Source organism: Scyliorhinus torazame, chromosome 6, assembly GCF_047496885.1.
Source record: "Scyliorhinus torazame isolate Kashiwa2021f chromosome 6, sScyTor2.1, whole genome shotgun sequence".
Taxonomy (NCBI): Eukaryota; Metazoa; Chordata; class Chondrichthyes; order Carcharhiniformes; family Scyliorhinidae; genus Scyliorhinus; species Scyliorhinus torazame.
In genome coordinates, this window is record NC_092712.1 from 274,111,865 (window position 1) to 274,124,628 (window position 12,764).

The 12,764-nt window shown below is 44.9% G+C and overlaps 1 long non-coding RNA gene across 1 annotated transcript; it reads left to right on the plus strand.

The window, feature by feature from the left end:
* Nucleotides 1-431: 431 nt before the first annotated feature.
* On the plus strand, nucleotides 432-12,523 carry LOC140425810 (uncharacterized). The gene is made up of 3 exons (XR_011948023.1): nucleotides 432-591; nucleotides 10,463-10,594; nucleotides 11,705-12,523. It is a non-coding gene; the product is annotated as an uncharacterized lncRNA (long non-coding RNA).
* Nucleotides 12,524-12,764: the final 241 nt, after the last annotated feature.

Sequence of the window (12,764 nt, forward strand, 5' to 3'; positions counted from 1 at the left end):
TGCAGATTTGATAGGCCGAATGGCCTCCTCCTGCACATAGGGATTCTATGGTTCTATCCTATGGTTCTAAATCCCTGATCTTCTGGGAAATAATGCCATGGCCTCCTCTGCATCCACCTGAGAGGGCAGATAGGGCCTCAGCTGAACATTTCACCTGAAAGGTGCCACCCCAACAGAGCGGCACTCCCTCTGCACTGGAGTGGAGTGCCAGCCTCGTCATAGGCATTTGTTACTGTTTGTAACTGGTTTAAGGCATTATTTAAATCGTTGGGCTTCTTCTCTAACTGACACCAGCTTGGAATTCTACCTCTTATTGGGCGGCTATGGTTTTGAGGCCTTACCAGCTGCGCTGCGATTTGTGTCGCATTTTATCTGCTCATTTACCGCTCTACACGTGCTGATTGTTCTGCTTGTTAATTCAGTGAGAAGACTCCAATTCCCCAATGGCTTTTTGGTTTGGAGTGGACGCGACAAACCTCAACTGGATAGACACGCTGCAGCTGTACTGCTTGGAGAGCTGTGCAAGCTTCTTGTTCAAAGAAAATGCCACACGTGCTAATGAAGCAGCAGTACAGTGGAAGACAGACACAAGTAAGAAGCATTGTGAATCATGGGCATTTTGCTGATTCTGCAGCCCAAGTAATAGGGTTGGAGTTGAGGGTGAGGGTAAGTGAGAGGGTGTAGAAGCTTCAGTGGTTCAGATGAGGGTTAAAAATGGTTTCTGATATGTAGATGTGAGTTGAGTGTGGGTGCATGTATTTTGTAATTAATTAGATTCTCAGTTTCGGTGAGACGTCACATGTGAGACCTTTTGGCCATTTATGAAGCTACGGCCTCCAAGTTACTTCTGAGTTCTGAGTGTTGCAGCTAATTTAAAAGGCCTGGTTTTCATAGCTCCACCCTGAAGCTTGGGTTTCACAGTTCATACTGAGAATTGCTCTCATCTCATATCTGAGGCTGAGCAAATGCTGGGAAAGTGATACATCAATCCTGTCCTACCACCTTCCAATTGTCCAACTGATACTTAACAAAATGTGCATTTAGATCAAGCCCTGGATATGGTAGTGCATTCCAAGGCACTTTACAGGAGTCTAAGAAAGCAAACATTGACACTGGTCCCTATAAAGAGATATCGGGGCGCATAACCAACAGGGTGGACAAAGAGATAGGTTTTAAAGAGAGCCTCAAAGGGTCAGAGAGGGTTACAAAGGTGGACAGTTCAGGCATGGGATTCCGGAAAGGGCCGAGGCAGTTGAAGGCACTAATGGTCAGGCGAAGGAAACCGAGGATGGATGAAAGGCCAAAATTGGAGGAGCGAAAGATCTTGGAGGTTAGCAGAGCTGGAGGCGGTTACAGAGACAGGAAGGGGCGAAGCCATAGATGGATTGGAACCCAAAGGGTGAGAAACTTAAATTTGAGGTAGTGTAGGTTGGCGAGCAATGGGATGATGAGTAAATGGGGCCTACTGCCCAACTGAAATTACATTCAAGTTTGTGATAAATGGCTTGCGTTTAGTATTACAGCAAAATTTTATCAAGTGACCTGTTCAAATTGACAAGCAGTCCATTGGAATCAGATGCATTTTCTCGAATAACACTGCTGTTGAGGTAGTGCTTTTCAGGAAAAGTGCTTTTCCCAGACATTTGTTCAAAAAACCATAGAATTTACCATGCAGAAGGAGGCCATTCGGCCCATTGAGTCTGTACTGGCCCTTGGAAAGAGCACCCTACCCAAGCCCATACCTCCACCTGTAACCCAGCAACCCCACCCAACCTTTTTTCGACACTAAGGGCAATTTAGCACAGCAAATCCACCTAACCTGCACATCTTTGGACTGTGGGAGGAAACCGGAGCACCCGGAGGAAACCCACGCATACACGGGGAGAATGCGCAGACTCCACACAGACAGTGACCCAAGCCGGGAATCGAACCTGGAGCTGTGAAGCAACTGTGTTAACCCCTGTGCTACCGTGCCATTGGCAGACTTGATGGGCTGAGTGGCCTCCTTCTGCACTGTAAGAATTCTATGATTCTATGTTTCTCAGGGTGAAAGATGGGAGGTTAGCCAGGAGAGCATTGCAGTAGTCGAATCTGGAAGTAACAGCATGGATGAAGGTCTTGGTGGGGGTATGATTGTATGAATCTACATTATCCATTAAACAAATTTCCTTTGAACATTCGGTTTTATTCATGAAAGGAAGACTGCTTTATGCTTCAATGGATTTCTCCTGGGTTGTTCACAGCAGTGTCAGGCTTGGGCGGGATTCTCCGCAATCGGCGGGATGTCCGCCGACTGGCTCCAAAAATGGCGCGAATCAGTCTGGCATCGCGCCGCCCCAAAGGTGCTGAAGTCTCCGCATCTTGAGGGGCCGAGCCCTCACCTTGAGGGGCTAGGCCCGCGCCGGACTGATTTCCGCCCCACAACCTGGCGGGAAAGGCCTTTGGTGCCCCGCCAGCTGGCGCGAAACTGACTTTGCCGGGCGGCGCATGTGCGGGAGCTCAGCGGCCGCTCACGGCATCCCCGCGCATGCGCAGTGGAGGGGGTCTCTTCCGCCTCTGCCATGGTGGAGACCATGGCGAAGGCGGAAGGAAAAGAGTGCCCCCACGGCACAGGCCCGCCCGCGGATCGGTGGGCCCCGATTGCGGGCCAGGCCACCGTGGGGGCACCCCCTGGGGCCACATCGCCCACGCCCCCCCCAGTACCCCGGAGCCTGCCCGCGCCGCCTTGTCCCGCCGGCAAGAGAGGTGGTTTGATTCTCGCCGGCGGGACAGGCATTCCAGCAGCGGGACTTCGGCCCATCGCGGGCCGGAGAATCGCCGGGGGGGGGTGCCCGCCAACTGGCGCGGCGCGATTCCCGCCCCCGCCGAATATCTGGTGCCGGAGAATTCGGCAACTGGCGGGGGCGGGATTCACGCCAGTCTCCGCCGATTCTCCGACCCCCCTCCCGCCCTAGTTCTGGGGATTAGTGACCCCAGTATAAATTGTGACCATTTCTGTGGGAATTATGCATTAACTTTGAAAATGACATGAAAAGGAACCAGAAAATTTTGTCACATCCTTTGGTGTTAGACCATGGGTGAACTGGATGCTTCCTTCAACATAGATAAACCACCGGAGAATACAGCGGAACTCCTACCAGGAGAAAACCAGGACTCAAATTCATTTGAACCACTGGAACATTTGTGGTATGGTGCCTAATTCCTCCACAAGACCACCAAGCATCTGGTGTACTCAGCTCCCTTTGGACTGCCAAAGATTGGACACAAACCATCCATTCTTCACCAGATCTCAGATGAGCTGTATGTTCTCTGCCTCCTCCTGGCCGAAGAACATTTACAGGGCTCAATCCAAATGCTCCAAACTCTACACTGTAAATAGTGGTTAAACGTTTTGTTCAAAACAAACTGCATTCATGCACACAATGTTTTTTTGCAGCTGCCGGTCTTGACTTGTGGTGGGAACAATCTGGAAAGAAAGGGCTTATCTTCCTCTCTGCTAATTTTAGTGAAAATCAGGAAAAGTCAGGTGCCATTGGGCATGGCAGCATCTTTCCCAGCGCTCTCGCAACCCTTACACTTCTTAAAGTGTCAAATTAAAGGAATTTTTGCTCAGGAATGATAAAGCTGCTCTATCGTCCGAAGAACGCAAGAATTTTAATCCAGCTCAAAGCTGGGGATCGTGAGTGATATCCAGAGTTTCCACTGACTTGTTTCTATATGGAACAAAAGAAAATCTTGGAGCCCCTTTCACAGCCACAGGACACCCCAATGCACTTCATGGGCAGCATGGTAGCACAGTGGTTAGCACTGGTGATTCACAGCGCCAGGGTCCTGCTTGGGTCACTGTCTGTGCGGAGTCTGCACGTTCTCCCCATGTCTACGTGGGTTTCCTCCGGGTGGTCTGGTTTCCTCCCACAAGTCCCAAAAGGCGTGCTTGTTAGGTGAATTGGACATTCTGAATTCTCCCTCTGTGTATCCGAACAGGTGCCGGAATGTGGCGACTAAGTGATTTTCACAGTAACTTCATTACAGTGTTAATGTAAACCTACTTGTGACACCAATAAAGATTATTATTATAATAGCTAATTCAGAACATTGTCATTGTGGTAATGTAGGAAACGCAGCTTCCAATTTACACGAAGCAGGCACCCACAAACTGCAATGTGACAATGACTAGATCAAAATGTTTTATCAATGTTGATTCAGGGATAAACATTGTCCATTAAGTAAGAATCTCCTTGATGCAATACTGAACCATGCATGTTTGAAAGGGCCCTGGCCTCAGCCAGGTGGCTAGATTATAATAGGCCTCAGTGCATTATCCAGCTGGGAGAAGGGAAAATCAAACAGGGGCATCTGTTTTCTATCTCCACCTTGCAGTTCCTGTCCAATGGTGATGGAGTGTGTCAGGGTGCAGGTAAGACAGGATCAGGTATGCCTGACACTCCCTGAGATCCACTGTGTACACTCCCTGCTTCTCCTTGCTGATCGTACTGATCACAGCTGAAATGCTGATGCTATACCTGAGATTGAGTCACCACCTTCAGGACAGAGGGGGAGAAAATTACAGCGATGGGACACTGCAGCTTTCAAATTGAGAAGCATGCCCATCGTGGCTGTTTATCAGATCTGACAGAGAACAGCGAAAAAAACACACGAGTCTGAACGGAAGACAGCCCTCCCACAGCACTGAGAATAGAGTTTCAGTTTGAAAATGGCAGTGTAGGAGTGATGTAATGAGCGGAGTATATTTCAGCAAAGGTTTTGAATGGAGACATCAAACAGACTGTCTGCTCGAGTGTGTGTCTGTAGATGACACTGGCATTTGATTCAACTACATTTTAGCTCTCTCCCCCGCACACTCGTCCAACCTTGTTTCAGTAAACTGTGTGTCTTTCTCAGTCGAACAACGATGGGTGTTGTAAACAAATTACATGAATGTCTAGACATGGCTATGGAGCAAAGAGCAAGGAAGTGGGACTAATTGAACAGCTCTCGCAAAGGGACAGCACAAGCACAGTGCACTGAATGGCCCACTTCAGTGCTGTACAAATCTATGATCATGATAGTCAATCACCATTTACTGTTTATCAACTTACTGATGAACTGTATTGACCCTGATATTTCCAGAGAGAATTTGATTTAGAAAATAGTCCCACAAGAGATGCAGTCTCTCTCTCACACGTGAAATAGGCCTCCTTCATTTTAAAATGACCACTCTAGCCATCTCTGGCCTTCTACTTTGCTGATTAGTGTTGTCCTTGAGTCAGCCATTATGGGAAACCAGCAAACATGCATCAAGTTTGATAGAGCGCCCCCCTGCTGCTCAGCAGCCTCTCTTCACAGGATCGATTGAGCAGGGGAACCTTTGAGTCAGAACCTCCAGCCTCTACTCCTGTGGCACAGTATACCAATGTTCAGTGCAGCCTGTTTGTGCTCCGCTTTCTTCCAATGCACAGATTTACAGCTCCACACCGCAGTGCAGAAGATCAGCAGTTTGTAATGTTGCAGAGGCCACAGCCTCTAGTGGCAGATGGTAGATAAGAACCTCAGGCGATAGGTCCATCATCATACCTGTGACTGTACCTGACCTTGACCGAGTGTGGGATGATAGAAATACATGCAACACAGGCCACATAGCTCAACAATACTTCATAAGAACCCTATCCAATTCTACTGAAGATGCTGGAATCTATCATCAAGGAAGAAATAGCGAGGCATCTGGATGGAAATTGTCCCATTGGGCAGACGCAGCATGGGTTCATAAAGGGCAGGTCGTGCCTAACTAATTTAGTGGAATTCTTTTGAGGGCATTACCAGTGCGGTAGATAACGGGGAGCCAATGGATGTGGTATATCTGGATTTCCAGAAAGCCTTTGACAAGGTGCCACACAAAAGGTTGTTGCATAAGATAAAGATGCATGGCATTAAGGGGAAAGTAGTAGCATGGATAGAGGATTGGTTAATTAGTAGAAAGCAAAGAGTGGGGATTAATGGGTGTTTCTCTGGTTGGCAATCAGTAGCTAGTGGTGTCCCTCAGGGATCAGTGTTGGGCCCACAACTGTTCACAATTTACATAGATGATTTGGAGTTGGGGACCAAGGGCAATATGTCCAAGTTTGCAGACGACACTAAGATAAGTGGTAAAGCAAAAAGTGCAGAGGATACTGGAAGTCCGCAGAGGGATTTGGATCGGCTAAGTGAATGGGCTAGGGTCTGGCAGATGGAATACAATGTTGACAAATGTGAGGTTATCCATTTTGGTAGGAATAACAGCAAAAAGGATTATTTAAATGATAAAATATTAAAACATGCTGCTTTGCAGAGAGACCTGGGTGTGCTAGTGCATGAGTCGCAAAAAGTTGGTTTACAGGTGCAACAGGTGATTAAGAAGGCAAATGGAATTTTGTCCTTCATTGCTAGAGGGATGGAGTTTAAGACTAGGGAGATTCTGCTGCAATTGTATAAGGTGTTAGTGAGGCCACACCTGGAGTATTGTGTTCAGTTTTGGTCTCCTTACTTGAGAAAGGACGTACTGGCACTGGAGGGTGTGCAGAGGAGATTCACTAGGTTAATCCCAGAGCTGAAGGGGTTGGATTACGAGGAGAGGTTGAGTAGACTGGGACGTTGGAATTTAGAAGGATGAAGGGGGATCTTATAGAAACATATAAGATTATGAAGGGAATAGATAGGATAGATGTGGGCAGGTTGTTTCCACTGGCGGGTGAAAGCAGAACTAGGGGGCATAGCCTCAAAATAAGGGGAAGTAGATTTAGGACTGAGTTTAGGAGGAACTTCTTCACCCAAAGGGTTGTGAATCTATGGAATTCCTTGCCCAGTGAAGCAGTTGCGGCTCCTTCATTAAATGTTTTCAAGATAAAGATAGATAGTTTTTTGAAGAATAAAGGGATTAAGGGTTATGGTGTTCGGGCCGGAAAGTGGAGCTGAGTCCACAAAAGATCAGCCATGATCTCATTGAATGGCAGAGCAGGCTCGAGGGGCCAGATGGCCTACTCCTGCTCCTAGTTCTTATGTTCTTTATGTACTTCATCTCACGCTAGCAGCATACACTTCTGGTCCTTTCTCCCTCATGCACTTTATCTAGCTTTCCCGTCACTATGTTATTTACTTCAACCACTCAATGTGGTAGATCAGAGAATTAATTAAACCAACCGGAAAACATATAAAAGTGTACCTTTAGGAGGTGTAAAACATACCATTTAAGAGAGAAGGAGAAACATTACGCCTAAATTGCAAATTAATGTGCGTCTCTTTTAGGAGGGCCGCACAGCTTTGAGAAGAAGCAAAATAGTGAACAGGAGCCATGTTCAGAGGTGACACAAAGGTTTTACAGATGGCAAACCATCGTGTTTGTTCACAAGTATTCATTGTGGCAGCATCAAAATATCAGGAAAATGACAAAATCTAGTGTTTATCCCAAAGGGAAAGAATTGTCACAGAGTTCTGCACCAACACAGCACATACTATCTCTGGCAGCTTTCAGCAGGTCGACGTCTGTTATTTTTGTTTTCGCTGTCGGTTCTGATGTGGTGAGGGCTAAGTAAAGACATCTGCTCTTCCTATTGCCTGATCTCAATGCTCCTCTATAGCCTATGAGGTGTGACGAGGCTTTATTTTCATAAGTTTATTAACACTCGATGAGTAAGAAAAGAGTAATGAAAGGGCATTAATACAACACCTTTCACAACCTCAGAATGTTCCAAAGTCAGTGAAGTAGGTTTGAAGCATAGGCATGTTTGTACTGTAGGAAACATGGCAGCCAATTTGTACACAGCAAGGTCACACCAATTCCAGTGAATTAACAACCAGCTAATCTGCTCTAATTATGTTGGTTGGCATCTGGTGTGCAGGGGACATGGGGCGGGGGTAACATTTATGTTATTATTGCTGTGGATCTCAGATGAAATTTTTCCTGATCTGGATTTATAAATACTGCTGGGGCAAGACTGTTGGTCAACTTTAACTTTTATCGAACATCATACTAACTAGATACGGCGCCGTCTTCGCACAAAGTTCAACATGGAACTATCTCTCAGCATACTATGTTGTCAAATGATCTTACTTCACTGATGGCATAGATGATATATATTTACATATTTAACATGAACGCTTTGTATCACATCTCTCCTCCAGCCTCTGACTCTGTTAAATACTTTATTTATGTACATCTGTCCCCAAAGTCTTTTTCCTCCGATTCACAAAGATAAATGTTGTGGTGGTTTTACCAATCTCCCTGACCTGATTCTCAGTACCCTTGGATGTTATATTAGATTCAGGTTCCTCTGTAGAGTGGCTGATGAATCATCAGAGACTTTTGGCTCTTTTTTCAAGTTATCTTCCTGAACTTATGGACAGTTAGTTCATTCCATTGATGATCTTCTTCTTGTAGATATAAGTGCACTTCTGTTTCTTCTCATTGTCCCATTTTCAGTCTCTACAAGGTGAGATCACGGACTTTTTGTTTTCTCCAAGTCTTGGCCTTCATTATTCTGGTCACAAATCCTCCAGACTGAGTCACCTGTTTGGGGTTCTGGTAAATAATGCACCTCTAAGGCATTGGTTAGAATTTCTGATTTGAGTTGAACAATACTCACCTTCCTTTTCCCTTACTCTCTCTATATCTGCTGCTTTGCGATGTGGTAGAAGTGCATGTAGAACAGGAAGTTGAGTTCATAATGTTCTTCACATCACAAATTCTGATGGTGCCAAATCATTCTGAAGTGGCTTGGAATGGTAGCTTAATGGTGCTAAGTTGATCTCATAATTTTTCTTCAATAGAGCTTTTGCCACTCATACTCTTCTTTCGACCTCTCCATTAGCTTGTGGACACGTGGGTGAACTAGGTGTGTGGACAAATCAATAATCTTCTGCAAACTTTTTAAAACATTCATTTGCAAACTTTAAAAAAAAAAAATTTAGAGTACCCAATTCATTTTTTACAATTAAGGGGCAGTTTAGCGTGGCCAATCCACCTACCCTGCACATCTTTGGGTTGTGGGGGCGAAACCCACGCAGACACGGGGAGAATGTGTAAACTACACACAGACAGTGACCCAGAGCCGGGATCGAACCCATTTGCAAACTGTTGGCCATTGTCTGAAACAATTAGATCGGAAATGCCATGTGTGGCAAACATTTATCTTAATGACTTGAGGTCGGGCCACGAAGACCTTTTAATCTCAATCCATCTGGAATAATAATCAACACCTTGGGCTTGCAAAGATCCATTCTGCGACATTCCCACAGTCTGGATGGGAATGAGGATACCATCAATAGTCCAAGTTGCTCCTGGCAATGGATTGCAAGGAGATGTCACTCAGAATCATTTACTCAAATAGTTTTCAGATCCTAGGCCATCAAACTGAATTCCACACTCTCGCACAACAGTTTGTAATGTCTAGGTGTCCCTTGTGCCTTTGAACGATCTCGAATCTAAAGACTCTCAGTATGACCAACCTCTCTTCATAAGCTAGCAAGTCAGCCATGACACTGAGATGTCCTCAATGATAAAAGTATTAGGCTGAGCTGGTGTGGAATTAATCCAGCCCATCCGTTTATGTAGTATTCTCTCCTTTTTGCACATTCTTCACCTGCGCTTTGTGCCTTTCGAATTTCATTCAACCTCTGTGTTGTTGCCGATTGGAATTTGGTGGTCAGTGAGGTATATGACTCTTCATCCTCAGTGGAATTTATGTCCTCCCTTTCAGGCTTTTCAACAGGAATTGGTGCCAATGCATTTCTGTTGTTTGTTGTTCTCCTCAGATATTTCTGTTTGTGGTATCAATCACACTAATCTCAGCTGAAATCTCTGGACTCATTGTGGCATCCTTGCTCATCTTTTGGTATTTAATAAGGTAACAAAAGCCAAAAGGTGGCTTGTGGTCTGTCTCAATGGTAACCTGTGGGCCTAAGATGTAGTCAGCAAACTTCTCACTGGCCCACGTGGCTGCTAATGCCTCTTTTTTTGAATTACGTTGTATCCGTGTTCCCTGTCAGTCAATCATTGAGATGCATACTAAACTGGCTGAGAATCCCATCTTCTTTCATTTGAAAGAATACTGCTCCTAGTCCAGTCACGGCTGCATCTGCAGCAGCTATTGTGGGTAGTTCAGAACATAGCGTGTCAATATGTCTGGTGAAATAAACATCTCTTTTATCCTTTGGAACGAGATTTTCTGCTATTCCCCTCAGCACTGTGCTTGGGCTTGTCTAACCAGCTGTCGCAGAGGTTCATAGACATGTGCCAGATCAGTTAAGAACTGTCCTACTTGATTGAACTTTCCCTTGAAGCGCTGAAGCTCGATAACGTGGTGAGAAATCTTTGATTGTCTGCGTCTTTTGGGGATCAGCCCTGATGCATGAACAATGGGGCGCAGAAATGTAATGGTTGTTTGTGAGAACTCACGTCCATTATTGAAAGTTAATCTTGTTTTCTTCCTAGATTTGGAAAATTGCTCTCACTCTGCATTATGCTGCTGTGTGGTGGACCCATGGATCAGGATGTCATCCATCTGGCAGATGACCCCTTCTAATCCCTCCAAAAAGCCTGTCATCATTCTCTGAAAAATCTCTGGTACCGATTTAATTCCAAATGGTAGTTGATTGCTCAAATCGAGTGATGAATATAATTAGTAGTTTGGATTCTCACCCAAAGTTAGTTGCCAGAAATCAATGTTTGCATCCAATTTTGCAGAAGTTGTGTTTTTTGCTAGAATTGCCAGGCTCTCATCCACATGCTTTTGGGTGGATCTTTGTTCAACTGAATGAATACGACACAAATTTGTGTTGAACCATTACTGGAACCATGCCTGAGCACCAACTTGTAGATTTGGTAACAGATGAGGTGACCTCCAGATGCAACATTGACTCAAATTCTTGTTTCGCCTTCTGTAAAAGTGAATGTGGAACCTTACTTGGGGTGAACAAGCACACTGGTTTTGAATCTGGTCTCAATGTGATGTGATGAACTGTTTTCAGCTTTCCAAGGTCTCTGAATAATCTTGGAAATGCTGTCCTGAATTCTGTCAGTATTTCTTGGCGTCCTAAATCTACCTTGTAGGACAGTAGATCTGTGCAAGCGTTTTGGCTTAACGGTGAACAGCCTTAGTTATGAATCACATGATTTCTCTTCCTTTGCACTGATGTTTAGCTGCAAATGCCCCTTGACCTTCAGCTGAATACCAGGAGGCCTGTGGTGCAGTGGTAGTGTCCCTACTGCTGGACCAGAAGTTCTGGGTTTGAGTCTAATGCTAGAACATGTCGGCCATGGAAGGAGCGTTCATAACAATGTTCAATGGGCTAATAATAAGCTTGGTAAACCATTCCCCACTATTCCCCAAAAGAATAAAAACCAATGTGGATGTGAAGATAAAGTTGAAAGCATCCTGTATCTTTGAGTAGTAGTCAATGGCTAGAGGAAGTCTTGCTTTAGCCACTGTTCTGCATCTGAAAGAATTGAAACCCCTGCTCCAGTGTCTAATTTGAAGTTTGTTTTCTGTCTGTTGACCATCTGTGCTACAATAGTTCCCATTTGATCCAGTAATTTCTTCCAAGAATGGCACTTTTTTTGTTCAGCTTTTGAATGCTACATGATTTTAGCTGTTGCTCCTTTAAATATTGTGTGTTTTTTGCGTTAAATATTTTGCTTCACCATACTGATTTGAAATGGCCTCTCTTCTTGCAGGAGCGGCACTCTGCATTCCGGGCAGGGCATTCTCCGTGCTGGTGCAGCCTTTTCCTGCCACAATGATGGCAGCTACCATGTCCTCTTCACTCTTCCTCGGTTTTGGATTGGGTGTGCTGCTACTTCCGGCTCCTAGAAACTGCACTGTGTCAGCTGTTTTTCTCCACAAGATCTCTTTGTCACCTTAGATAAGCATCTGATTTTGTTTTCTCATTTCTGCTTGCCTTTCTAACTGAACAGTCTCGACTGCTGAATATCTGATGAAATCTCCTCTAAGACTCCTACAACAATGTGATTCCAAATTATTTCACCTTTCAAGACTCCTTATTCATAATTCTCAGTTGGTTGACATAAATCACAATGAAGGAATCTATCCTCTTTCCCAGTCGTAGGGTGCGTCTATTGAACTTCAACCTTTCTATAATGGTGTTTCTTTTAAGACAAAAAGAAGTGGCAATGGTTTTGATAACTGTGGAAGGGAAATTAATGAGTTGCCAACTTAGAAGCATGCTGGGAAATGCTTGACTATAGTTCTCAACATTGCTTTTTGAATGAAAATAAGTAAGTCAGGTAACATAAACAAAATACTGCTTCATATTCTGGTCTCGGCCTTATTATGAAAACACATTGTCCTCCGTAAGATAACAAAATGTGTACTCGAGTTGTTTTTAGCCAAGGGCAAGAACATACGTCCTACGTATTTCAGCTTACGTACTTTCCAACGTCTATTTAATATAAACATGGCTGTTTTCTTCAAGCTGTTATTTCACACTATAAAACATGCTGCCTTCAATCGAATCTCAGAGTGCAGTGCACTGGCTTTGCAGCTGGAACACTCTCTCTCCGCAAATATTTTTGTGTAAATAAATTTCCTTAAATTGAACCTTGAGGAATTTGTCTTTGTTATAATTTCCGCGACAATAACCTATATGTATGTCACCATGGCGTCATTCTCCGACCCCCCAGAGGGTCGGAGAATGGCCGTTGGCCGCCGTGAATCCCGCCCCCGCCGGTTGCCGAAGTCTCCGAAGGGAGAAAAGTCGGCGGGGCGTTAATGTCG